The sequence below is a fragment of the Neomonachus schauinslandi genome, chromosome 3 (assembly GCF_002201575.2).
Source record: "Neomonachus schauinslandi chromosome 3, ASM220157v2, whole genome shotgun sequence".
Lineage (NCBI taxonomy): Eukaryota > Metazoa > Chordata > Mammalia > Carnivora > Phocidae > Neomonachus > Neomonachus schauinslandi.
This window is the reverse complement of record NC_058405.1, coordinates 108,023,535-108,050,493: the sequence shown is the minus strand read 5'-3', so window position 1 is coordinate 108,050,493 and position 26,959 is coordinate 108,023,535. Positions and strand designations below refer to the sequence as shown.

Below are 26,959 nucleotides of genomic sequence, written 5' to 3'. Positions count from 1 at the left end.
GATAGATAGATAGATAGATAGATAGATAGATAGATAGATAGATAGATGATAGAATGGTCTTATTCAAGGATTAGTTGTCAGAAAAAGATAAGTAGGGATTATAGAAGCACCATAGGATCATTGATTAGACAAGAGTAAAAGGAAAGAAGAATATAAATCACAAGAGGAATTATTCAAGAATTTAGGAGAATTCAGACAAATAGTTTCAAAAAATTATTTACATACAATGTATCAGAAAGAGTTTTTTTTAAAAAGAGCTATAAATATTCAAAGCAAGTTGATAGAGCTCAGGAAATAAGTGCAATTCAAAAAACCCAGCAAACGTCAAAGTAGAAGAAAAATAGAATATATATATAATTGAAAACAGAATGGTATACAGACTAGAAGATACTATAAAAGGTGAAAAGGAAAAATTAAAGACATAAAATATGCCAATGAATAATTTTATATGTATGGATAAAGGTGACTATAATACAGAAGGCAAGACTCTTAAAGAAGATTAAAGAGCAAGTGGAACAGAAGCAAAAAACAAAGATGTAATAGAAAAAAAAAGTTTTTGTGCAATAGAAAAGGATTTCAATTTGCTTACTGAAAGGACATACTTACTCCCAGGAAAAAATTGGTATAGAACAATTAATCTAACATATCCTAAGAGAGTTACTTAAATTTAAGGATAAAGAAAAAGCCATATGGTTTCTAAGGTAGCACAGGTAAATCATATTAAAAGGAGGAGAAAGAAGTTTGCTCTCGGAACACTTCTTAGTAGCAGTCAGTGCCAGATGAAAAGGTGTGCAAAATTCAGAGATATTCATTCAGAAATGTGAGGGGAACCTGCTCATGACCCTTTCTTGGAAATGGAACTAGAAGATGAAATATAATAAACAGAAAATTAAAATAGAGAACTTGAACATGGAGAAAACTTGGCAAAATGAGTAGGTATGAGCATTTTCTCCTTAGCCTAGAACAAAGTCTCAACAACATTGGGGATAATGATTACAAATATAAATGTCAATCTCAAGGATAATAAAATCCTAAATAAACTGGAAGATCATCTTGAAAGGAAGAACACCTGCACTAATTTCCTCATAGACAAGGAACAAAATATTTGGTCAAAAATGGAAATAATTTTACTGGTTTCAAATTCTTAATGTTTTTCTTGAGGTTATTTTTTAAGAACTGGTATTTTTTGAGTCAAATAAATATTTATTTGAAGTTTAATCTTTCTTCCAAGCTCATTTAAATGTCTTTTTCTTCTTAAAATTCAATTAAAACTAAACATAAAACATTTTACTGAGGAATAACCACTATGTCAGAATCATATTTTTTATCTTTCTGTTACATCAATATTTTAAGAAAGGGCCATCTAGAATGCAATTTATTAAATATTAATGTATTTATTCATGTGGATATTTAAGTGTGTATTTATGGAATGTCTAAGTGACAATTTTTTTCTTTGTCTTTTTTTATTGAGTTTTTGTAACAGTTATTTAGTATTTTAATTAAAAAAAGAGTATTTTAAAATATTTTTTTCATAGCAACACAGCTGCATAAGATCAGGGCTGGGGTGATTTTATCATTCTCCATTCGGTCAACATACAGTTATACAGAAAAGTCATGGAGCTAAGCAAATCTCTGCATTCTTTGAGTTTTAGTCATCTATGGAACGAGGAACCTTCTGTAGGATTTATCTTGCATTTGTCTAAATTTAGAAAGAACATTTTAAATCTCAGGATGATTTCTTAACACCCAGTATGTTTCTGATCCATCTCCCGGTGCCTTTATCAATACACTTAGGAAATATAAAATTGTTTCTGAAGCAAAAAGTAATATACAAGTACAAATATATTTGTAAGATATTCCAAAGCCACATATAAATTATTTGGTACTATTAAAAAGATGAAGATTTCACCTTCCAGCGGTTCTGATCTGATCATGTTTCATTTTCAGAATTATTCAAGTATGTAGATTTAAAATCTTGCAACAAAAAGATGTATGACTTAAATTATTTATATGGATAAAGATTATTTTGCTGAATTATATAGCTTGGCTTCAACTGGCTTTGGTGGATATGCGCTACCTGTTTATATTGTGGGAATTATAACTCTCTATCCAGATTATATTACAATAGTGTTGCTATTCTCTTCTAGAGTTTTAAGTTTACCAGGATGAGGCAAACGAATTTGATTGTAAATGTTCACATAGTTGATATCCAGAAGACTTGGAATCTATTGCTAATTCTCAGGAATCAGCATCTCTGCCTCACATCAACCCTCTCTGGAGAGGTTTATTCAAATACTTTGGGACATTTACTCTCATGACACTCCTCAAATACCTGACTTCAGTAGAATATACATTTAGTAGTTCAAAAAATGGTAATGGTGGCTCTTGGGTGATATTTTTTCATACTGCATTTATTTAATCTATCAGTTAATGGAGAATATCAATTATTTCAGTTTTTAAAATTTCAAAGGTACCTAGAAAAGTCTCACTTCATATAAGTAAAAACTAAAATCTAGTTGAAATTATGAGGAATGACAGGAGGAACTAGTTTCCTTAACCAATAAAATGCCTAAAATTAGTAACAGACATTTAACTATAAGTAAGTAAAATTAGTATTTTGTAGTTACCAGTTCAAAAAAAGAAAAAAAAATAACCTCGGGCAACTCTTATTCAGAAATATTTCTAAATATAAGAATTGTTAGTTTATCTTTGCTCACAAGAGGTCTTCCAGTCTGAGCTTTAGCTTGGTCTCCATGTTTAAATAAACTCAGACAAAATCTTAGAAATATCCCTAACAGAACTTAACTCTCTCCATTAATTTTCGATTTGTCTAAGAATTAAGAAACATTGGTTTAAAAAACAGATTCTGTTAAGTAAATACAAGCCACCTACCTTTCTGACCTTTTTTTTTTTTAATGAATGCAAGTATGAGTAACTTGACTTTCTATAAAAGTAACAGTTCATAAAAATCTGTGAAACTACCACTGGGAACAAACAAATTAAACAAATGACAATGTAATATAATAAAACCACTGTTGTCCTCCTCTGGTGGAAGAATTGCTTCTTCTATGGGACACATACATCTTGCAGAAACAATTTTAAATAATATGTAACATATGGATTCAGCTTTTATTATTCTTCTAAAAGAAGACAATTATATTTATGTGATAAACTGTTCAGTGTTAGTAGCATGATGTTTACATTACTGGCCACTTAAATAATCTTTGACATGCTCCTATGTGAATCAGCAGCCTGCTTCTCTTGAAATCCTTCTTACAATTTAAGTCCTGTCTCTTTACAATGGCACTCATGTGCCCTTCAGCAATATGAGTGTAGCAAGGTTCTACACAAGACCAGAGAAGAAACAATTCTCTTGCAGTAGGTATGACCAACACACACTCTCCTCCTCTCCCTTTCCACACATCTTCCATCTGAGTTACCTCCTATCCCTGAAGAGAAAGTTGGGGCTTGACCCAGTCAGCGTTTGGTGGAATAAAAGGAAAGCAGCTTTTGTGAAAGGAGTCATCAAATTGGTGTTACTTGTGGAGAGTTTTTGAAGTATTATTCTCACCTTACTCATTGGCAAGCTGGCTACTTTATATTATTTTTAAAAAATAACTTTTGGGGAGAAGAGAGACACCTGTAGACATCTGTTGAGTTGCCTTCCACAATTGATCTGAAAATGCTTCATAAAAGCAGAAAGAAGTTTGTCTCCACATCTTTCAGTTTGACTGCCCCTCTCACTGACATAGACATTTCTGAAGGAGAGAAATGAATTTCCAAATTGTCACTTTGGCTCACTCACCGGTTGCTGCTGTGTGTTTAGACAACACTTGTTAAAGAGTGATGGAGTTTGTTCTGCTGCCTTGGGCTTCTTTAACGAATCTCTTACAGAATATCGGTTGGTGGAGGATTTACCAATGCCCCTCCTCATTGCCCCACTGAGTGAGTTGAATAATTCTAATAATCAAAGGCACAGAGTCTGCATCTAGTTTAGAAATGAAACCATGGGTAATTTTCAAATGTGGTGCCCTCAATTTTTGATGAACTGTCACAGAAACAGGAATTACCACAATTCAAAAATCCCATCCACTAACGGACAGAGATCAGCATCTGTGGATGATTTCTTCTAACCCACTACCCTCAAATTTCCTTCCCAGCCCCCCCTAATAAAAACACCCCTTTGCCTCATGCTTCCAATTTAGTGCAATCATGCCTCTTACTGGCCATTGCCTTGCAGGACACCAGCTGTCAAACACATAGATGCAAGGTATACGGGTTTGAAATATAAAGCCTTATAATGTAAAAGACATGCACATCTTCTATCAAGTCCAATATTAGACTCTAATAGACCTGCTCCGCATGGAGAAACAAGAGCTCTACTGTATCAGAAACACTTGAAATGAAGGACCGCTAAATGGCAGTTACCACTTTCCAGTCTTTACATATGTAACCTAACCTAACCTAACCTAACCTAACCTAACGTAGTGTCATTCAGGAAAGAAATGGCCCTGCTCCATATCTTCCAACCCCCTCCCCATCAATGGAGGAATTGTGAAAGTAGCTCCAAACCTAAGACAGTTTTAAGGAGTCGTCTTTGACTAGGAGAGTTGTGCTCTTCCAAAGATTCTGAGAATGTGATCTTGGGGGAGATGCCTAGGGGCCAGAAAGTGCCATTTCTGAAGTTGGAGCAGCTGATTTCATGCACAAACTGCATTTTTTTCCTTTTGCAAGAACTCACGAAAGACCCAATTAGCCACATCACTTCCGCAGTAGCGCTCTTGCCAGGTAGCAGAGGCAAAGGGGAGGTGAAATTCTTGCCCGTATGGAATTCAGGCTCTTCAAGGGAGCAAGTGGGGAGAGCCAAATAAATAAGTAAATGATACACAGTACAAAATGCTATGATAAAAGCATGGATAAAAGGGAGGAAGGCCAAAGGAGGGAGGGAGAGGTTACCTCTGCCTGTAGGATTTAAGGACAGTTTCAGAGAGACAATGACATTTGCAGGATGACCGGCGATTTGCAGGTGTTTGCAGGGCTGTGAGGAGGGAGTGTATGTCAGGATGGGACAAGAAGGTGTGCAGTGATGCACAGCTATGCTCTAGCAAGCATAGCAAGGTGCTGGTTTGACAACATGAGCACAGCTCTTTGGAGAGTGAAGCTATAGACAATTCCAGGTTGTTTAACCTTTACCGTACATTGAGATAGATGTGGCTGGGCTCCTGCATTTTTGGCTTTTCATGGGAGCTAATTCATTGATCAACTATGCTTGAAAACACAGGCTCTTTTTAAGCATATCTGGGTAAGTACCTAGCACATAGTAAGTATTCAATAAACATTAGTTATCATTATCATCATCATTATAAAGCATCCATTATGTCACAAGTACTTTTCTGGGCACTTTGAGAGCAGAAACTATAGAATAAAATGTGATCCAATCCGTAGATGGCTTTGTTTGGGGAGACATGGCATAAGTGCAAATACATACATTAATTAGAATTATGTAGTAATGTATATGTAGTGATACAAGAAATTAAAAACTACAGCAATGTATTTTAAGGCATTAATTATTATAACACACATAAAAATGTAAAAGGAAGAGTAAGGAAATAAACTGAATTCATCAAAGGAATTTGGAACTTGGGTTGAGTTTTGAGAAATGCGCTAAGCCAGGGTATCTCAGGAAAACAAAAGACCCAGAACGTGGAATCTGTTGGCACCAGCAAGTCATGGGGGTGGAAATAAACATACCATTTTCTGATTGTAACAATAACATTTGCTCCCAAGAGCATAAGATTCATGTTGGGCGTAGGTTGAAAATAACTGGATGTGGTCAGCTTCTGGAGAAAGTGATGAACTCTGGAGAAATTTATCTGGTTTTGGTACTAACAGATACAGGAAATCTTTAGTTAAATTTTGTCTTTTCATTTTCTATCTAATTGCAATGGCACAAATCTCTGAAAGAATTGACATATTGAGTATTCTGAATTGGGACAATTTCTTTTACCGATCTATCTTTGGCCCCCCAATTAAGTCACTACTAAATGAAAACGAAATAGAAAAAAAAAAATCGCACGCGTTTCTCCTCTAATTTTAGAATATGCCATAAACTTAGTCTGTTGGCCCTATTTTCAGATCATTGAAAAATTTAAGCAAGATCGGAAATAGAAAGCTTTTTGTGAACTCCCAATGTTCTTACTTAATAAAACAAACAAATGTTGTTCTAATGCTGGTAATGGAGGGAGAAGTTCCATGTGGGGACAGCTGGGCAAAGCTCAAAGTCTTAATTTTTGCTCACTTAAAATTTCACTCCTCCAGAATATATATTAACGAGAAATCAAGCTTCATGCTCTATTTAAAAAGTTGCCTTCTAACACTGGCCTCTAGACAAAAAATCTGGCTGATTTACTTCGTGTGGGGGCATGTCCTTTGAATAGTCTTTCTGGAAATGGGGATGGATCTGTGTCGCTTCATTTATTCTTTCTGGGTCAGTTTCCCTCATGATCATGAACATACATTTCTGAGAATGCTGATCCGAATTAAGGGCATAATCTATATCCATGGAATACAGAGCATCAGACTGACCCACACAGAGACTAGAAGTACTGTATCCTAACTCAACTAACTAACTACTATATTTTCTCAAGGAAAAAAAAAAATTATAGGTCAGATTCAAACAGATTCAGATTTGCCAGACAGTTAGTGTTTATGATCTGAGTCAGCTACAGGTCCTCTTCTAGCAAACTTGTGTTTGAATTAGTTTGCCATTCAATAACAAATATTAGTTGCAACTTTATACCCTCTGATTCAACCATCCCTGAGAAGTCCATGTACTTAGATGCCTCCTATCACATTTTAAATGCTCTCTTAAATATTCAAATTATATAATTATGCCTAATTATGCAATACATTGTATTTGAATACAAAATCATAATACAGTTTTGGCATCATTGTCATCTTACAGCATTTGCCTTATTATGCTGTGGCATTTTGAGTATTTTTGATCAAACAGTATAAATGGAACAGGTTTTGCATACTGAGCATCTTAAAACCCACTTTAAAGAGATTTACTATCAACGCACATTTTCTGTTCGGCTGGAAAAAATAAGAACTTTGTAGTGTGTATTATGAAATGTTAAATATTAATACTATTTAAAGTTAATGGTATGCCAAAGAAAATGGCTAATAATACATTATACAATTAAATGCCTATCATATTAGCTCATCTATTAACAAAATAAAATAGATTTAAACAGAAGGGTTCTGATTTGTATTTTTTTAGCAAGAGTTGCCCATGTGTAAAAGCTAAATTATTTATTCAATTTTTAAACTGCTGGATGCATCGGTTTGCAGTTATTTGCATTATATTTGAATGCTTTGTCATGTGTTCCTGATACAACAAAAACAGTTTTTTTTCTTTTTGTATGGAGGCATTTTCTTCTGCACAGATGCCACTGACAGTGACCAAAAAAAATCAACCAAAAAATACCTTCCTCCGTATCTAGAGAATCACTGAAGATTTCTGGGCACCCTGCAGACAACAAAGATCTCAACACTACTGTGTCAGACCCTTTGCTAAACTGCATCTGTTATCACATCTTAAACTGGTACCCAGGTACATAGTTCTACATCATCGTTCTGACCTTTCCAATATTTATCTTTGCTGGTCCAAGGTTAACTATCTTCTATTTCATAATCTATGTTGTAATTTTATATATCTTGGTCCATGGATGCTTGTATACCATCATGTACTTGGCTTTAAGGATAGTTTTTCTTTTCTTTTCAGTGTTGGTAGCTTAAAATACCTTGAAAGCATGTGGGTTTAGCTTCTAAAACATTTCAAAGATTATATATTAATAGAATGCTGAGCACATGTGAGGGCCCAGGCTTGTGCCTGAGCAAGCCAACCAACTTAATTGGGAAGCAATTACCCCTTTCCTGAACCTATCAGTTACAGCAAAGTTTGTGTACATCATCTCCCAAACCAGTTATTGTATGTTAAAAGAAAAGCCCCCAAAACTTACGAAATGAATTTACCTAGAGAGTTTGATGCATGTTTGAGGACTGTTTGAAAGTAAGAGCACTGCTTGAGTGATGCCTGACATCTCTTCCACATACCAGTCTCCACGGATAGGATTCATTGTCCTAACTGTAAAAGTTCATTTATTCATTGGAGAGAGCATCTTATTTCCGGACACAGTGTACTAAGTTTTCTTGGGGGAGCATCTTCCTTCTCCTCTCCGTTAATGTGCCCTGGATGGGACTCTACCTACACCTCCAAGTATGGAGCGTGTGACCTTCATCTCAGTCAGTCAGCTCATCATATTTCCTCAGCCACAGTGGTTGATTCAGGAATATTGGTAATGACTCAATTTGGGTCAATAGTAGTCAAGCCTGTTGGAAAAGAGATTCCTGATGGATTAGAAGCAAAGACAATGTTGACCCGGAGATGTTGCAGTCATTTTACACCATGTGAAGACTAAGAATGAAGCTAACATGGAGGAGAGCAGTACTGAGAGATCAAGAGAAGCTAGGTCCTAATGAGGTTATCTAGGTCCCAGAATTTAGAGGAATTTAATCTTGGTTGCTTCCTAAATTTTCCAGGTACTTGAACAGAAAAATTAAAGACAATTTGGATTGGTTTTCGGTCTCTTGAAATCAAAAGAGTCCTAACTAATTCACTTGTACTTTTTATTTACTCTTTTGTTTCCTGGATGGTGCTGAGCTTTGCAGCCACTGTATTTTCATATACCGAAAGACCAAATATGTCAATCAATGAAAAAGTCAAATTTTTTCAATATTCTGTGATGAAGGAGACTGTGTTTTAGCTGATATAAGGAAAGGGCTGACAGCATATTAAAGTCAAATACCAAGATCTGGCGCAGATGGTGAATTTCCTCCACTTTTCTTTCGAAATTTGTCTTAATAAAAAAAATCTCATCAATCTGAGCCCAAACTAAGTGAAAGTAAAGTGGGAAGACTGTGGTTAGACACATCATTTTAGTTTTTCTGTATTTCAAGGGATTTGCTTTTTTTCTCAATGAGTTAGTTCTATGCACAGTTAGACCATACCTTTATGGGCAGAAAGATGGTGTTTATGGTCATCGGCTAAAGTCATTAACTGGGATGGGACATTTCTTAGAGGAGATTATTTAGGCTTCCTGTCATTCCAATGGGAATCAACTCAGTAATATGTGATTCACATAGTTAGTAAGAGTCAACAAAAATATTTGTCATACCTTACACCAAGGGAAGAATTTAACTAGTGGATACAGCAGGGCTAGTCTTGATAAAATTGTTAAGCAAAATGTGGCTTTTAAAAATCTAACTCATTATTAGACTCCATGCTTTTTTTTTTCCTTTTAAACTTCCTAAGATTTCTTCTGAGTTTGTCATTCTTTAGAATATACTCCTCTCTTCTTCTGACTCTTTCAAGATTCCTTGTTCTTTGATGTATATTCCCTTAGAGGTATGCTAGGTTGTAACCTATTCTTCCTGATAAACAGATTTGTGTTCATGGTATTTTCTTAATGTGGAAACCTCATATAATACTTACATTCTTTTTTTAAAAAGATTTTCTTTGTTCATTTGAGAGAGAGAGACAGAAAGCGAGCAGGAGGGAGAATCTGAAGTAGACTCCACACTGAGCCCAGAGCCCCATGCGGGCTCGATCCACGACCAAGAGACCACGACCTGAGCTGAAACCAAGAGCCGAAGCTTAACCGACTGAGCCACCCAGGTGCCCCTGATACTTACATTCTAACAGTCAAGTTTTATTAATCTGAAACGATAATCCAGAAGCAGAAAGTATGTGGCATGCATACTGATAGGCTTTTTCTTTCCCCCAAAATAATGCCTGTGCCATACATCACTAACGGATGACAGAACTCGCGCTCACTTTTTTAGGACAATGTTTCAGTCTCCATCTTAACGTAACCACTTAACCAGCTATTAACAATCAACCACATTTAGTGTAAGAGGTGAAATGACTTGCCTCTCCTGCCTTAGCCAGATAAATTGATTCCTTAGTTGTGGTGTTTCAGGCATAGTGGAGTAACGGTGGGAAATTATTTTGTATGTGAAGAATTTCCTTCATCAGCACATAAGCATCCACCTACACTGCCATCAAATCAGGTTTGTCCATGAGTATTTTAAACATAGTTAAATAAGAGATATAGATTTGGGTGTTACTGAGCAGTGCTTTTTATATTGCCGTTTGAATATGGATGTACTCAGTGACCTAAGCGAGTTTATGTTCTACCTCCTCCAGTTCAGATTATTTATAAACTAATTCAGGGCACTTCTTTGTCAAAATAACACATTCCATCTAGAGAAGGCTAAATCAAGTACTCCAGTCCCGGCTTCCTTTTCCTTCCCCCCTGGCCCCCAGAATAAGACTATTCATATGGAGAACAAAATACAGACACTATTAGAACGGTATCATCTCTTATTTACTTCACAAAACAGAAGACAATATGGGCTGCTGTGAAATACAGATGAACTGTAATCCTCATCAGGTTTGGAAATAATGGATTCAGGCTAACATTTCCAGAAGAAATATGAAGGCAGTATTTTAAATTTCCTATTCTTTCCCAAATGAGTTTGCACAAAATGTGTCTCTAAGAAGAGTAATGTGCCCATCACATAGTGAAATTTCCCACTTGCAAAATGAAAATGAAAAGTCTGCATTTTAGGATGGCGTATTTAAACACATGCACCATGCTGTTTGTACAGTGGGGAAAAGAAAGCTCCCCCTACTGGAGCATAAAAAAGCCTCATCTCTTTCCTGCACCCCATGGTTCCGTCAGAGGCAGGAAGGCACGGAAACATGTAGTCTTCCCATTATCCCGCACAGAATCCTGGTTCTCTCATCAAAACATTACATTTTCCTCATTTCAGTTAATTAAAGGACAGCTGGACATTTCGTTATTGCACCAGTCTCAGCTCTGCCTAGTTGAAATGGGGCATGTAAAGGTCTTGGTCCCAAAGACACTTTTACCCCAAACAAATGGTTTTACAATCCGTGCCTCTGATGGAGAAATTGGAAAAAGAAGTAAAAATCATCCTTGAAGTGTGTATCTATGTGTGCCTGTGTCTGATTTTCATAACACACAAGTACATACATAGACAGGGAAAGTGAAATTGCATGGAAGAATTTTAATATATCCGTATCTATATCCATATCTATGTACGTATGTATATATATACAGAAAGAGAGAGAACACAGGGACACACAGGTACACACTCCAAAGATTATTTTTATTTCTTTTTCATATATATTATACATTATATATATGTAGGAAGGAATAAAAAAAAGTTGTCACATGATTAGTGAGTTGTTATTAATGGTTGGATATTAGCATTTATTGGCAAATCTCTAGACATATGAAACTCATATATATCTATTTTACTCTATAAGCATAAAAAACTAATGTAAATGCAAGAGGTTTAGAGATTTAGAGGCCTAGCCAAATTAAAGATAAAAATAATTTTCCCATGCCAATATATGAGGCAATGTGTTTTATCAAGAGGGCAAAGGGGTTTGTACTGAAAAAGATTCTAATGAAAATTTTCTTCAGAAGAATTTCTAGACTTCCATAACTGAAGCGTTCGCTGTCTACAGAAAAAAAAACAAAACAAAAATACCTGCAGTTAACCAAATTTAAAGATATTTCTACCAATTCTAGAAGGATGGGGCATGGACGAGGGGGATATTAAGCATGTTCCATGTAACTTTTCAGAGTTTTAATGTTACTCATATGAGACACTCTGGGGACTCTCCACTCTCCTCACAATCAGGTAGGCAGCCTTCATCAGCAGAGAGATAACAGACAATTGGAACAAGTCTTGCCTTTGAAATAGGTTCAATTATAGTTCACATCCATTTTCAAGTTGAGCTTCATATTTTCATTCTTTTTCTTTTTTGAAATAAAACCTGGGGAGGGTGGCTCCTTCAGAATTAGCAAATAAATAATGCACATGAACATTGTCTTTCCAGTCTCTCTCTGTGTGCAGGACTAAGCAAATGCTCTGCTTCTAGAGCAGCTTTGGACTCTCTGTAATAAGGAAGCTCTCTGGGTTTTGGAAGTCTGGTCATCAAGGCTCCCACTTCACAGAAATCTGAGCCATGGCCCTCATTCTGTTTTGGAAACTTATGCACTGATTGACTTTTTGAGCAGATGATTCCAAACTCTAAGGGGCGTGTGAGCTGAGGGGAGAATCTGTGTGCGTGCATGTGTGACTGCGCAAGGAGAGATGGTGCATTGAAGATGTCCTTTGCTCCTTTCCTTGTATCCTTTTATATGCTCGGGTGTAACAATTTTCGGAAAATGGTGTTTTGGTACAGCCAGATAGTCTAGAGACCATCCTGGGCCAGAACCTCCACTGTTTATATGCATTTTCTAAGAAAACAAATACAGTCACAGATTGAGAATAATCCAGACTTTTTTTCCCTCCTCTCCATCCTGGTTTTATAAGACATAAAATATAAGAGATGCAACTTTTTCTAGAAGTGGACAAAATATGATTATGATCTGCAGCGAATGGGGGAAATATGCAAATCAGATTTGTCACTTGCTTCCAACAACTAGAACTAGGTTACCTCTTATAAAGGGAGAGTGCACCTCTAAACCCCCTATACTAGGTATGTTGGAACCCATAAAATTTCCAATTACTGCTTCAGAATTTATTGTGCACATATGGAAAATAATACTTGTAAAACAGAAAGGGGTTTGTGCCTTGTGCTGTCAATACTGTGAAGGATGGGGTGATTATAAAGCAAATTAACAATACTTTTAAATGTGCATTCACTTATCTTTCCAATTAAATCCTTGTTAAACAACTGCACAGACAGTAATGGTGCTTCTGCAAAGCACTGATCAAGACAGTTTTATTGTAATTTTTACTCTGCAACAATTAATCAAGTAGGCATTTTCTTTATTATTAAATTATTTAGTTAATAAATATTCTCCATTGGCTAACATATTTGTAGTTTACATGTTATTTTTGATTTTCCTACAGTGGAATATATTTGGGGATATTTCCATTTTCTAGCAAAGGGATCATGAAGGCATGTGATTTTATAAATTTATTTTCTTTACAAGAATAACTGTGAACAAGAGAAGTCCTTGAAACTTTAAACTGTTCAAAAACCCTATTTCAACCATTTTATTTTGTAAGGGATGCAAACACCTTGCTTTTAGCAGATAAGAAATGAGAGATTTTGCTTTAAGGCATCTTTCTGTTGGGGTAAGCAGGAAAATTAGCATTTTAAAAGTTCATTAATACCAGTTACAGACTTCTGAGTCATGAAGCCGCATTGTAGTTAGCATTTGCTGTTCCTATCCTAGCAAAGTGAATAGTACCTGAATATTATTCTTCTGTAAACACACAAGGTGGTAGAAAGGAACAGATGAAGATATCTGGAAGTATTTTTTTCTGCTTTTGAATTCCCAGTTTTGTGATTTGGAGGTCTGAATTTATGTAGTTAGTATACCTCACTTTTAAAGTGTTTTAATGGTTCTTTAAACAGCCTTTTGTGTTTTGTATCTTTTAAAAATTTTTAATTAGGAGGAATTCCTAGGACACCAGATTAGTAGTGAGGGCAGTGATCTCAGACACATGGCTTTAGGATTCAGGGGGGCTACGTTAATTCAGAAGTAAGAATAAACGTAGAAGAGATACAACATTTTCTTGAGTCATAAAAAGAAAATTTCAGGCAAGGCTAGTTTTATAGTTGGACAACTAGTGTGATCTGAGCTGGGTCAGATCACTTTTTGAAATGCCTGATGTGAAAACTTGATATCCTCCCTATTGTTCTAATTATAGGAGGTCTCTTACATTATGCTTCCCAGGACTAGCAGAGAGCCAGATCTAGAACACTCAGATTAACAGACTGTCACCTTGGGAGCAGACTCTTGGCAGATGGGGATGATAAGTTTGGTGGTGGGTAAGGGAGAAGGGAGAGGAGGGGAAGGAACAGAGGAGATGGGGGCTTTGGGTAGTAGTATGGAGAAATTGGGCTTATTAAGACAACCTCTTGAAGGTGTCAGACTTGAGGGCAGGGTGACCTGAGAGGCTCCTGAAGCACTTTGATTGACGACTGAGTCCAGTTGTAGGTCAGCTAGATCTCTGGGGCTAAAACATGCAATGCTGATGCCAAGACACATGTTTCTCTTGACTGAAATAACAGGGCCTAAAAGGCCTAGAAGGTGCTTGGCACACAATGGGCATGCTGGGGAATTCAGAGGTAACTGTGAAGTACATCTGCTGGCAGCATTAATGGTTGGGAAAGGGAGAGAGATTTGATGCAAAATAGATGAAAACCAGTGTTAACCACAGGCACAAAATGCTAGGGGAAAGGGGTAGGAAAGAAGTTAATTCCTACTGAGATTTTTTCCAGGAATCATGAGATTTGTCTTAAGGAGCTGAGTTCATCAGTTAGCAAGAGCTGTGATGTTGTGCCTCTTGCTTGAAAAGACAGATAGGCTGCTCCTTCTGTTGAAACCAGTCAAACAGTACTGTACATACATATTCCAGTCCCTCTTGCTGATGGCACAGTGAATCCCAACAGACTTCAGAGAAAGAGCAGAGAAAGGTAAGTGAATCCTTGATGGCTGTCATAACACAGAAGGAACAGATTATTAAGAACGGACAGCAGGGTACTCACTAAGGAAAAATATAGCAGGGAATGAGGAGGCCACAAAAAGACAAACAATCTGGAGGAATGTAAAATATGAGATGAGATGGTGTAACATAGAGAAGGGCTGCTACTTAAGCAAAATGATTCCAGTGGGCCCTTTAGAATCTTCCAGATATTATGTTGAGTAGACTATTGGATATCCTGCCCACCCTGAGTGCCTCCAAGATGGAGACCAGACATTGGAACTCCATAGCAAGGCTTTCATTCCAGTTTGTCTCTAGAGTACCATGAGACACAGTGCCTTCTCGAAAGATACACTGAATGAACAAATGCAACTTTTAGCAATTCAGTTAAACTCGGGGACTTTTATTTATCTATGAAGTGGATAGACTTTTTATAAAGACCTAGTGGGTCAGCATTTGAAAGTGCTTCGAGGAACTGACGTACTGACATTCTCTTGGCATGTTCTAAGGAGTAAGCTCCATTCTTTTAAAGAAGATTCACCTAATTCTTTAAAACAAATCTCCTTTTAAAAGATATATGTGCTAATTGTAGGAAATTAGGAAACAGTTTGGAAAAAAGAAGATAATAAAAATCACCAGTACCTCTTAACATTTTATGCATGTCTTGCCATTGTTTCAGAAACAGATTTCAGCAATACACAGTAAAATAGTCTTTATTTAAAATAGACTGATCCCTAGCATGTACAAAATGCCTCACCTTCTTTTTGAAGGAAATGACTCAACCCTGGATCTAATCAATAAATTAATTAAAATGTGTTGAGATTCTATCAGATGCAAGATATTCTTTGAGGTGAAGTAGGACAGATAGACTTAAAAAACATGAGCTCTGCTCTTTAGCAGTGTCCAGTGTGTTGAGGAGATATGATATTTACATAATTTAATGATATATGACACACATATACGATAAAAATATTAATGATGATAATTATATATGTTAATTATATATTAATATATATTAATTATGTAATAATAAGTGATTATTAGAATATGGAGTTTATCTCATAGAAATCCGTTATCATTATCATCTTGCCCTGTAAAATTTATTCTTCTCATAGCAGTCAGAATGGTTAAAAAAAACAACAACAAATAATATCAGATCATTTCCTGATTAACTACCCCTCCCGCACTGCAGTGACTTAGATTGAAAGACAAAACTTCTTATCTTGATTTACAAGGGCCTCACTGGACAGGCTTTGCCCATCTCTCTGACTTCTGTGTCCTGATCTCATACAAGCCTGCGTTCCCTGGGACCAGTTTCCCGCTGCCTACTCAGCTCTCGCCACCACATCTCCGCGGGCCTCTCTCCTTCCTATCAGATCAGGTTTCCACTCAGATGGCTCCTCTTCAAAGAGACCTTCCCAGACCATCCAATCTCATCAGTTATTCTCTCTTACATCACTATTTCGATTCTGGACATGACTTGTAAACATCTCATATATTTGCTTATTATAAATCTCTTGACACCAAAATAACACTCCACCACAGCCCGATTCCCCAAGGTTCTCCTCAGTGCCTAAAAGAGAGCCTGGCTCATAGGAAGTTTTCAACAAATAATTTTGAATAACTAAATCCTCATCTGAAGTTTTCCTTAGGGAGATTAAAGCAGTATTTTAATCTTTAAGCTAATTTTGCTCCTTTCCTGATTCTTCTCGTATACTTTGCAGTTTGTGTTACTTTATTTGAGCCATGGCAAGTCTAGGATAGTCACTTGCAATTTGAGCCCAAGGTGTCCTTTGTCAGACTGATATGGAGCTGGCAGAGCCTTGGCCACAAGCAATGACATTGGGAGGGATCACCCTGGAAATTCACATAAGCAGGTGACATCCTCAGTGTGATCTTTGTACCGCCTGGGGTTGGGAGTCACCCATTGCTCACTCAGACAGTCTTTCTTGGCCTAAAGGGCCAAGCTGTTAGGGCTGCCTCAGGTCTCCCAGCTTGAGAGCTATCTCCTCTCTTCACGAAGCCTCTCCTATGTGGTCCATTCTGGACAGTCAGATTGTGACTTCAGGGGGAGGTGGGAGGTGGGAACAAGTATATGGTTCATTGGACTGGTTGCACAGAGACTCTGAAATTCTAAAGATTTTCTTCTAACCATCACTGGTCATCCAACATTATTCATTAATCATTCACTTATCAAATCCATTCATATTCAACAAATATTTATTCTAAGGGGATTATGTGCCAGGTACCATAAGAGCTGGGTGACCAAAACAGGTAAAGTCTCGCTCATGTAGAGGCTGCGGTATAGAGGGGGGAGGATGGCACTGAAGCCACACACAGAGAAGCAAGGCAGTTCCAGAAAGGACGTGTTCAGCAGAAAACAAGACCCTGGGATGACAAGTGACCGGGTAGGTAGGATGGAGGCACATGTTTCAGATGTGTTAGTCTTGCGTCTTGTCAGGTTCTGAAGGAAGCACATTTCAGGTAGACAGGAGCAAAATCCAAGGTCCTGGTAAAGAAATGAACTTGATGGGTCTGAAGAAGGAAACCAGGGTGGATAGACAATAATGATATGACAGAGAGGGGCATGGTGATATCAGAGAGCTGGGAAGAAAGAAGAATCTGTGAAGCCTGCAGATCCTGGTATTTTCTTGACAATTCATACCAAATAGATCACCAGTCTTTTTGGCTATTGGACTGGAATAGCCATGGAAATACAGGCTCTATGTCCATGAGAGTGTCATGTGTTGTATTTGCTGCTGTGGTTTCAGCATCCTGCACGTTGCCTGGCACATGATGGGAGCTCTGTAAGTGTCTGCCAATGACTGAAGGATGGAAAAGCTAAAATCGTATTTTATGGAGCTCGCCTCTAATCCTGATGTGCTGGGACCCTCAGAAAGGAAGAAAGTTTACAGGTATCTCTGCCATTCCTTCCAGGGGGCCCAGGAATATGAGGGCATACAAGAGAATGCGTTTGGAAGCCTCTTTGACTCTAAGTCATTCAGATTTTCACTTGAGCATTACTTCAGTCCTCCACATTTGTAAATTTTGGACACTTTATCTTGAGCGTTTGCATGGAAACCTGAAAAAAAAAAAATCCTTCTTTGCCTTGCACCTGTTACTTTTCCTTTTTAGAAGCAGCTTTGAGGTGATGAGAATACTTATTTTTCTATAGCACACTTTTATTAGAAAACGCTCCTAAACTACACAGAAAGCTTGGAAAAGAGGCGCTAGATAAATATATGTGAGTCACAGAAGATGAAATTACCAGCAACAGGGACTTCCTGTGTGAAAACAAAAACAAAAGCATCCTTTCAAAGTTCAAAAATTCAGTATATGAGGTTAACAAGAGCAATAGTTTCATTGCTATTATCCAACACAGATTTTTTGTCTACCTGGCCATTCCCAACATTTTGGGGAGCCAAGATGGCAAGCCGAGTTATACCACTGCTCTCAATTTCATTCCTGACTTGCCTAATTGCTAATAACATACTTTGTGAAGGAAGAGTAAGCCGTTATCTCCTCAAACTGTCATATGAAGGCAGAAAATGGGGATACAGGGTTCTTCACTCTTCATTACTGTCCCTTGATTCTTTTATCCAATCTAAAATTAAATGTTCGTTTATAAGAGTCTGGGAGAAAATATAATGTAAAATATAGCTTGAGTTTTCTTTACTGAGACACCCAAGAAACGGAACGTAACACAACATATCAATGAATGTTGACATGGAGTTGGTTTGTATTAAAAGTTCATCAGTTTATTATGTAGGAACATATCTTTATTCAGTCCATACACAGTATCAGGCACTTTGCTATCTCGGGGATACAGTGATGAATCAAACTTCCTACTCCTCCTGATGAACTGCCTCCTACTCACAGGCAGTTAGGTGTTATTTATTAAAAGGGTCCTTTAAATGAAGTTTTCTCTTATAAAAGGGTTCCACAGACTGAACACCAAGAAAGTATAGTATTATAATAGGAATAAGTGGTTTGGGATTCTTTGATGTTAAAAAGAAGAACATGTTTCTCCACCCCTTCCCCGTGGTAAATTGAATCCAGCACTCAGCAATATATTCTTTGGAGTAGGTTTAAAATGGATTCACTGTCTGGCTTCAAACCATATTAATATTGCAGCCTTAGAAAAGTTACTTAATCTTTCTGAACCACAATTTTCTTGTATGAATAATGTGGATCATAAAGTTTATCTACCTTGCAAACTTTTATGAGGGTGAAAGCTAAGTCTAATTTTCCATACCCGCCATGCAGTAGATTCTCAATTAAATGCTAGCTAGCATCAGCATCAGCATCATTCTGTTGCATTTTAAAATATTATTTACTCCCTAGCTTTTTAAAGCAAATCTTTAGGTAATTTAATTTACCTAAATTCTTTTCTTTTTAATTTACTCGAGAATCTATATTGGGAAAAGATTGTAGTTGTAAAAGAAATGTGAGTAATTTTAATCATACTACTAACATACACATTGTAGCCATGGCATTTTTTAGTTGTACTCCAAATTATGACTCAGAGTTCATAAAAATTGGTGAGCATGATTACATCAATCAATAGTCAAAGAGAAAACCTCTCACCACTCGAAATTTTATCAAAAAAGGAGTTCATAGTCTATTTCTGCCTTATGCAAATGCAAACCTTGTATGTTTTATGGCTTGTAGGTCATGTCTCCACTAGATAACCAGCATAAAAGTAGCTGGATATTGTGCGGGGGTTCCCAAACCTGGCTATGCACTTGACTCACTTAGGGAGTTTTTCTTTTGACATGCATACATATAGCTCCAACCCCAGACTTTCTACATCAGAATTTTTATGACTGGGCTCCAAAATCTTTACTTTTAAAAGCTCCCCAACTTGATTCTTCGGGTAGATAGACTTTAACATGATCCCTAATTATCCCCTGCTCCTTGTGTTTATGCCTTGTATAATCCCCTCCCCTGGGGTATGGATAGGAACTATGACTTGATTCTAACCATCAAAAGGCACCAAAGGTGATGGGATATAACCTTTATGGTTATCTTACCTAGGATTATAACTTCTGCTTTAGATACTAATCTCTCTCCCTTGCTGTTTTCATGAAATAAGCTGCCTATGGAGAGGTCCACAAGGCCTCTGGCCAACAGCCTGTAATGTTGAGGTCTTGAGTCCAAAAAACCACAAGGAACTAAATCCTAATAATCATGTGAGCTTGGAAGCCAACCTATCTCCTGCTGAGCCTCCAGATGAGGACCACCCCACCCCTAGCCAACATCTTGATAGTAACTTTATGGGGAATCCAGCTAATCCATGCCCAAACTTCTGACCCACAAAAACTGGCAGATAATAAATGTGTGTTGCTCTAAATAGCTAAGCTGGTGGTAATATTGTTATGTAGCAGTGGATAACTAATACAGTTCTGAAATGTAGTTAGTGTCCACAGTCAGCGATACCAAGCATAGTTACGAGCAGAGGTAAGCTTGTTGTGTTTCTCCACTATTTTTTAATTTTTATTACTTAATACTGTTGGTGATGATGATGATTTATGATGATGATGGACTTTTATAAATATCCTTGGGGGTTTCCTTGGGGATTGGCAGTTGCATAACTCACTGATTTAATTTCTGGACTCGATGGCCAAATCTACATGGAAAAGCCATAACTGAATTAAGACCTAAAATTTGAGTAGATTTTACTCAACCTCTCCCATGAACATGGATGGGGCTATTCTTTTGGAATCGGGCAAATCCCAAAAGCCTATTGATAAAATAAAACTAAATATCTCCTTTGTGTTCAGGAACCTCCAAATCCTATGAATTTGACTAGTGAAACAAATCACTGGATGGCAGGGAGTCTCCACAGCTTCCCCATACTTGATATTTCTTCTTAGAAAAGGAATCTTGGGGCGCCTGGGTGGCTCAGTCGTTAAGCGTCTGCCTTCAGCTCAGGTCATGATCCCGGGGTCTTGGGATCAAGCCCCGCATCGGGTTCCCTGCTCAGTGGGGAGTCTGCTTCTCCCTCTCCTACTCCCTGCTTGTGTTCCCTCTCTCGCTGTCTCTCTCTCTGTCAAATAAATAAATAAAATCTTAAAAAAAATAGAAAAGGAATCTTAATATCATCAAAGAAAATTCAATCACGTGGAAGCCCGAAACCATACTTGATTATTAATATTTAGTATCATGGTTGTATTAAGAAAACTAAGTTGTATTGATTTGATTTAATCTAACATCTTAAAGTTCATACTAAATATCACTTGACTGATACAGAGTTTTTAAAGTCCTCACATTTTCCTTCTCATTCCCATTTTGGAAATAAAGAGTCTGAGATTCAATGGGGTTAAAATTGCTTCCATTAGACTAACAAATAGCTCAGAAGCAAGATAAGGAGGCAGTTCCATTGTTTCCCACCCAGTGCTCTCTCCACTGGATGGTCTCTGCCTTTGTTTCATCACAGCGTTAAGTAGGCTCCTCATTGCTTGGCATGTAACAAATTACAAAATATAACTCACATTAAATGTATGATATAATTTTGCTTTAAAATAAGTAGCCAGGGGCGCCTGGGTGGCTCAGTTGGTTAAGCAACTGCCTTTGGCTCAGGTCATGATCCTGGAGTCCCGGGATCGAGTCCCACATCGGGCTCCCTGCTCAGCAGGGAGTCTGCTTCTCCCTCTGACCCTCCTCCCTCTCATGCTCTCTGTCTCTCATTCTCTCTCTCGCAAGTAAATAAAATCTTAAAAAAAAAAAAAAGTTAAAATAAGGAGCCAGAATTTGTGTATTTTAGATACTAGAAGTATTCATAAAGTTGTTATTAGAATATTGTGTAAAAACTGGGGCTCCTGGCTGGTTCAGTCAGCAGAGCATGTGACTCTTGATCTCAGGGTTGTGAGTTTGAGCCTCACACTGGGTGTAGAGAGTACCTAAAAATAACATCTTCAAAAAAAAAAAAGAATATTGTGTAAAACCTAAAGACTATATAAATGTGTGTAAATGGCAAAAGCTTATTGTTTGACTTCCTTTCAGCATTATTTACAAATGACAATACATTTTCTTGAGCAACTAGAAAGCAATACAAGTTTTGCCATCAATAGTCTTTGAGCTCCCTGACTCAATGTAGCTGAAAAATGAGGTCTACGAAAGTTTCCAAAGCCCTGAACAATGTTAGAGTCTGGCCCTTTTATGATCAAGTGATCTTTTCAGCTTTAATGGGAAAAATAAATCATTGTTAAAAGATAATCTTATCACATGGAAGCCAGAGAGGTGCAATATCAATGATTCGACTTACCAAAAAACTGCCCTGTGGAATGGGATAAAGCAAGTAACAGTTTGTTTTGTTGTTGCTGTTGTTGGCAGTCCCAGCGAAGTAGGCTTAAGGAAATACCTTGTTTTAAAAATAATAAGAGGGCAATATAAATGCACTTAATAGAAAAGTGAATGGACTTGATACAAGGGCTATTTTATAAGAACAGAACTGCCAATTGTTCACATTCTTCCTCTCTTTCCTCTTTTATTCGATTTTTGATGCTGCAAATAATATGAAAAGCATGGGCGTAGCTCTAAAGTTAATGCTTTGCTTGGCATTGTGGTACAAATCTATATAAAAGTAGTTTAGATGTAGTTGGTAACACGAAATTGTTTCTCTAATAGTTTGTTTTCAATGGAGCTTATTCTTAGCATGTTCAAAATAAGCAAATTCATCTCTTTAAGCCAATGTTTAATTTGGATTATTATGCCAATAAAATCTGGGTGAATAAAGATATGCAAAGTGCAAGACTGTAAATTAATGGGAAAAAAAAAACCCTTTCCCATTTAAAACAACACACACGCACAATCATATGCACACACACACATACACACACCCACACACCCACACACCCAATTAAGATTCTTGGCCACGTAGATTTATAGCATTTATATATTTTGTTCCTCTGGGTGTGAAAAAGTGAAGGAGGGTGTCCCTAAGATTCTTCCTGTAAATTTTTTTCCTATATATGGAAAACATGTTTAAAATCCTGGTGGGAAGTAACTTCCTCCAGTTCAGAGAAATGGTTAGAGGGAATATTTGTTACTGTGTACTAAGAAACACCAGTCTGGAAAATTCCCACTTGGTTCTTCCCCCAGTGCTTCATAGTTCTCCCATTGGCTCATGGGCTTGCGAAGCTTCATAGTCAATATTTTCCAAAAAGGATGCTAGTCTTTCTTGTCCCTTTTTTAAAGGGTGAAAGAGAACATCGAAGCAGTACTGAAAGAGAGTCTGAACTGAATTTGGGGTTTGGGCAATAAGCCTAGATGGGCAGCTGAAACCAGAATGTTGATGTCAGGAGGAGGGGAACTCAACCTAATGGGATTTTCAAGACCCACTGTCGAAAGTTCTCAAGACAGTTATGCAGCATCCTCAATGCCGAAGTCGGTCCTTTGCAAAAGTACCCCCAGCAAGAAAACCATCAGGTCACAGATCATTCTGAAGAATCAACACAGTGTCACAGGCTGTTGACAGGTTGACATCTAAGGGTCATGGACCAGTTTTCTTTGGGGGATGCCCTCATAGAGTGGAAGTGTTGCATCAGCAAAATGTCACTGAAAGCTGTCACCAAATACAGTAAACAAGGCAAAGCACTGCTTATTCATGCACTGATGGCCCAGTAAATCAAGAGTTCTCAATGACTGCTGACGGTTGCAACAGAATATTGTATTAAAGAAGTTTCTCGGTCCAAACACAGATACATAAAGCCCTACAGAGAATGGCAATGCCAGGATTCTTCCCAACTGTGATGTTTGGCATTTTCCTCCACGTTTTTCTTTCTTGACCTAGTTTAGCCAAACTCCTATGGCAGTACTTGTCATTTACAAGCACTGGAAAGCAGGTGTAAACAGAAAGTGACTAACAAGTGCATGTAGCATGAAAAGACTGATACTCACTTTTGTAAGAAGGTAATCAACAATTAATGAATGGCAGCAGTGGCCTTCAGCAAAGGCTCTGAGTCAGAGGCACCAGGGATCTAGGCTTAACTCTTTCATGGACTTGAACTATGACCCTAGGATATTATTTAATGTCTCTGAGCCTCAGTTTCCTCACCTTTAAAATGGGAACAATAATAGTGCCTATTCTATGGGATGGTAGAAAGCACTAAATTAAATGAGATAAGTGAAGCACTTAGTACAGTGTCTGGCACATAGTAAGTTATGAAAATATGTTAGCTACTTTTATAACAATAATTATTATGATTATTATCATCATTACTAGTTATAATTAGAACATGCTTTTCAAAAGTGATCACTTTGAATTTAACTTGTATGCCATCTGATCTGGAAGTATAATGAGGGTATCCAATTCCTACTGATTTAGTGAGTCAAACAGAAAACCAAAACAAATTGAATCATTCAACTGGTGTATTTAGAATTGCTGATGATTATAGCATTCAAGAAAGTTAGTGAAATACATAAATTGCAATTGAACTGTTCTTGAAAATCCCCCAAATCAGTTTTCATTTGTCTAGCCTAATGGTGGGTAGGACTTGTTCATTTTTAAAATGTATATTTAGAACCTTCTAAAAAGGAAACCTTGTGGAATGTGAACATGGAGGAGACAAAAGGTGTTAATACAAAGGGAATATGCCCAAATCATGTATGTTCCATCTTTGAAAACAAAGAAGAATGTATTGCATTCACATGTCGCTTTATGCTTTTTGTGGAATTATCTATCACTCATTGCCATTTTATTTCATTGCATGCACGCGCGCACATGCACACACACACACACACACACACACACTCACACACGCACATGCACAAAGGGGAGGCTACAATGTACACAGTCAGCCTCTTTGTACCCAGCACTGCTTCTCTTCTAAGTCAGCTCTGCTGTTAGAGACCAGTGTGCAGATGGAGGGGAAGGTATGGTGTCAGCACCAAAGTTATGGGTCCACTCCAGAGATTTCATTCAAAGGATAATCTGATTAGCAAAATTTGAGACAGGCCGGTATATGCATTCTTTTATCATCTAATTCAAAAAACTCCACAACACAACTTGGATGAAATCGCCAGTATCAAAGGTCCTAATGTAGCATAATTTGTGTTGAGCATGCTGCATTGTGACAGTGCTATAAACCAGGGAGACAGTTTACTGACAATTCTGTGCTACCAGATACCAACTCAGGCCTCTGTCCAGCTTTACATTGTCAACTCTTGTGGAAACATGAGCAGTTACACAGCCTCAGAGGACGCTGAAGTCTGGATTGCAAAAGATGAGATGGACAGATTTCATATTTTCATTGCAGATTTTTTTTTTGCCTTTTCAAACTGCTGAGCATAATTTTTTTTAAAGGCAGGAAATGCAACTAGTGTTTGTTTCTAGCATGGCTTCTGTTTTGAGATTTCTTCTTTGCAGAAGAAATGTGTTGCCCAGCTGTCTAGAATCCCAATCAGGATATGGCTTCAGTATGAAATATATTAAAAGAATGATTTTAGCTGGTTATAAGCAGGAACGAAAATGAGGCTGGGCCTATTTTATCCAGTTTTTACTCACAGAGGGGGCATTCTGGTTCAGTCCAGTGGGGCCAATAGGAATAGATGAAGTAAAGCTAAGTTCTGGGGGGAGGGGGTTGCTTTATTTTTTACTTTTTTGTAATTATTTTGTTTGTTTTTGTTTCTGTTTTTGCCTTGGAAGGAAGAGTAATTGTGAAACATAAAGGTTCATATAGTGAGCAAAAAGAGCTGAGGAGATTCTCAGTTATAAAGACTCTCAGAAATAAAAATCATGTGTCCACTGGCTAGAAGTATTGCAGTCAACACTTAAAAGGGTAGTTCAACCCAAATTAAACTGTTGGAGGATTTAATGCTTCTCAGTATTAATATTTTTCCTATTTGAAACACACACATTATTCAACAGATATTAATTAAAACCTCTGTTTATGCACACCCTAGGGCTACTGTCGGTTAATGGGGTAAGAGACAAAGATGATTCCAGTCCTACCTTTTAAGATGTACAGAGATTGTTGCAGAGACAGATATTTCAACCAGTATTCTATCCTTAACCAACTTAAGATGTTTTAGTCTGCTTGTTTTCTAGAATATTTCCTATTTTTTATTTTTATTTTTTAAAATTCATAGTTTTTTAAAGAGAAGTTTCAGGTTTACAGAAAAACTGAATGGAAAATATAGAGTTCCCATATACCCCTTCTACCCCCTACGCCAACACACAATTCCCCTATTTTTAACATTTTTTATTAGTGTGGTACATTTGTTACAATTGATGAACCAATATTGATACATTGTTATTAACTAAAGTCTATAGTTTACATTAAGGTTCACTCTTAGTGTTGTGTATTACATAGATTTGACAAATGTATACTGACATTTATCCACCATTATAATATCAAACAGAATAGTTGCATGGCCCTAAAAATCCCCTGTGCTTATTGATTCATCCCCATCTCCCCCCAGATCCTTTGCTACCACTGATCTTTTACTGTCTCCATAGTTTTCCCTTTTCCAGAACGTCATAGTTTTGGAATGATACAGTACAAAGCCTTTTCAAGCTGGCTTCTTTCACTTAGCAATATACATTTAAGAGTCCTCCAAGTCTTTTGGTAACTTGAGAGCTCATTTCTTTTTATCACTGAATAATATTCCATTATATGTATGGGCCACAGTTTTTTTTTACCCATTCACCTATTGATAGACATCTTGGCTGCTTTCAAGCTTTATCAATTATGAATAAAGTGGCTGGAAATATTTGTGCACAGGTTTTTGTGTGAACACAATCAAGGAGCAATTGCTGGATAGTATGGTATAAATATGTTTTCCTAAGAACCTACCAAACTCTTTGAAAGTTCCAGTACCATTCTGCATTTCAACCAGCAGTGGATGGGAATTCCTTGTTGCTCCACATCCTTGTCAGCATTTGCGGCTGCCAGTGGCTTAGCTTTTGGCCATCCTAATAGGCGTTTAGTAGTATCGCATTATTGTTTTTTATTTGTTTGTTTGTTTGTTTTTATAAGATTTTATTTATTTATTTGACAGAGAGAGACACAGCGAGAGAGGGAACACACGCAGGGGGAGTGGGAGAGGGAGAAGCAGGCTTCCCATGGAGCAGGGAGCCTGATGCAGGGCTCGATCCCAGGACCGTGGGATCATGACCTGAGCCTAAGGCAGACGCTTAATGACTGGGCCACCCAGGCGCCCCTCGCATTATTGTTTTAATTTGTAATTCTTTGATGATATATGTATTTCCTAATTTTTAATTCTCTTACCTATTACATATTTTTCTAACATCTGTGATTTTGACCTTTATGTTTCAATCATTCATTTATTCAATTATTTATCCACATGCATTCAGTGTCTACTATATGCCAGTAACACTTTTCAAAGCTAG

General features: G+C 37.3%; 1 protein-coding gene across 1 annotated transcript in view; it reads right to left on the bottom strand.

Moving 5' to 3' along the window:
• Positions 1–26,959, bottom strand: part of ARHGAP15 (Rho GTPase activating protein 15) — a 606,659-nt gene that overhangs the window by 163,946 nt on the left and 415,754 nt on the right. The gene's annotated exons all lie outside the window — the stretch shown is intronic.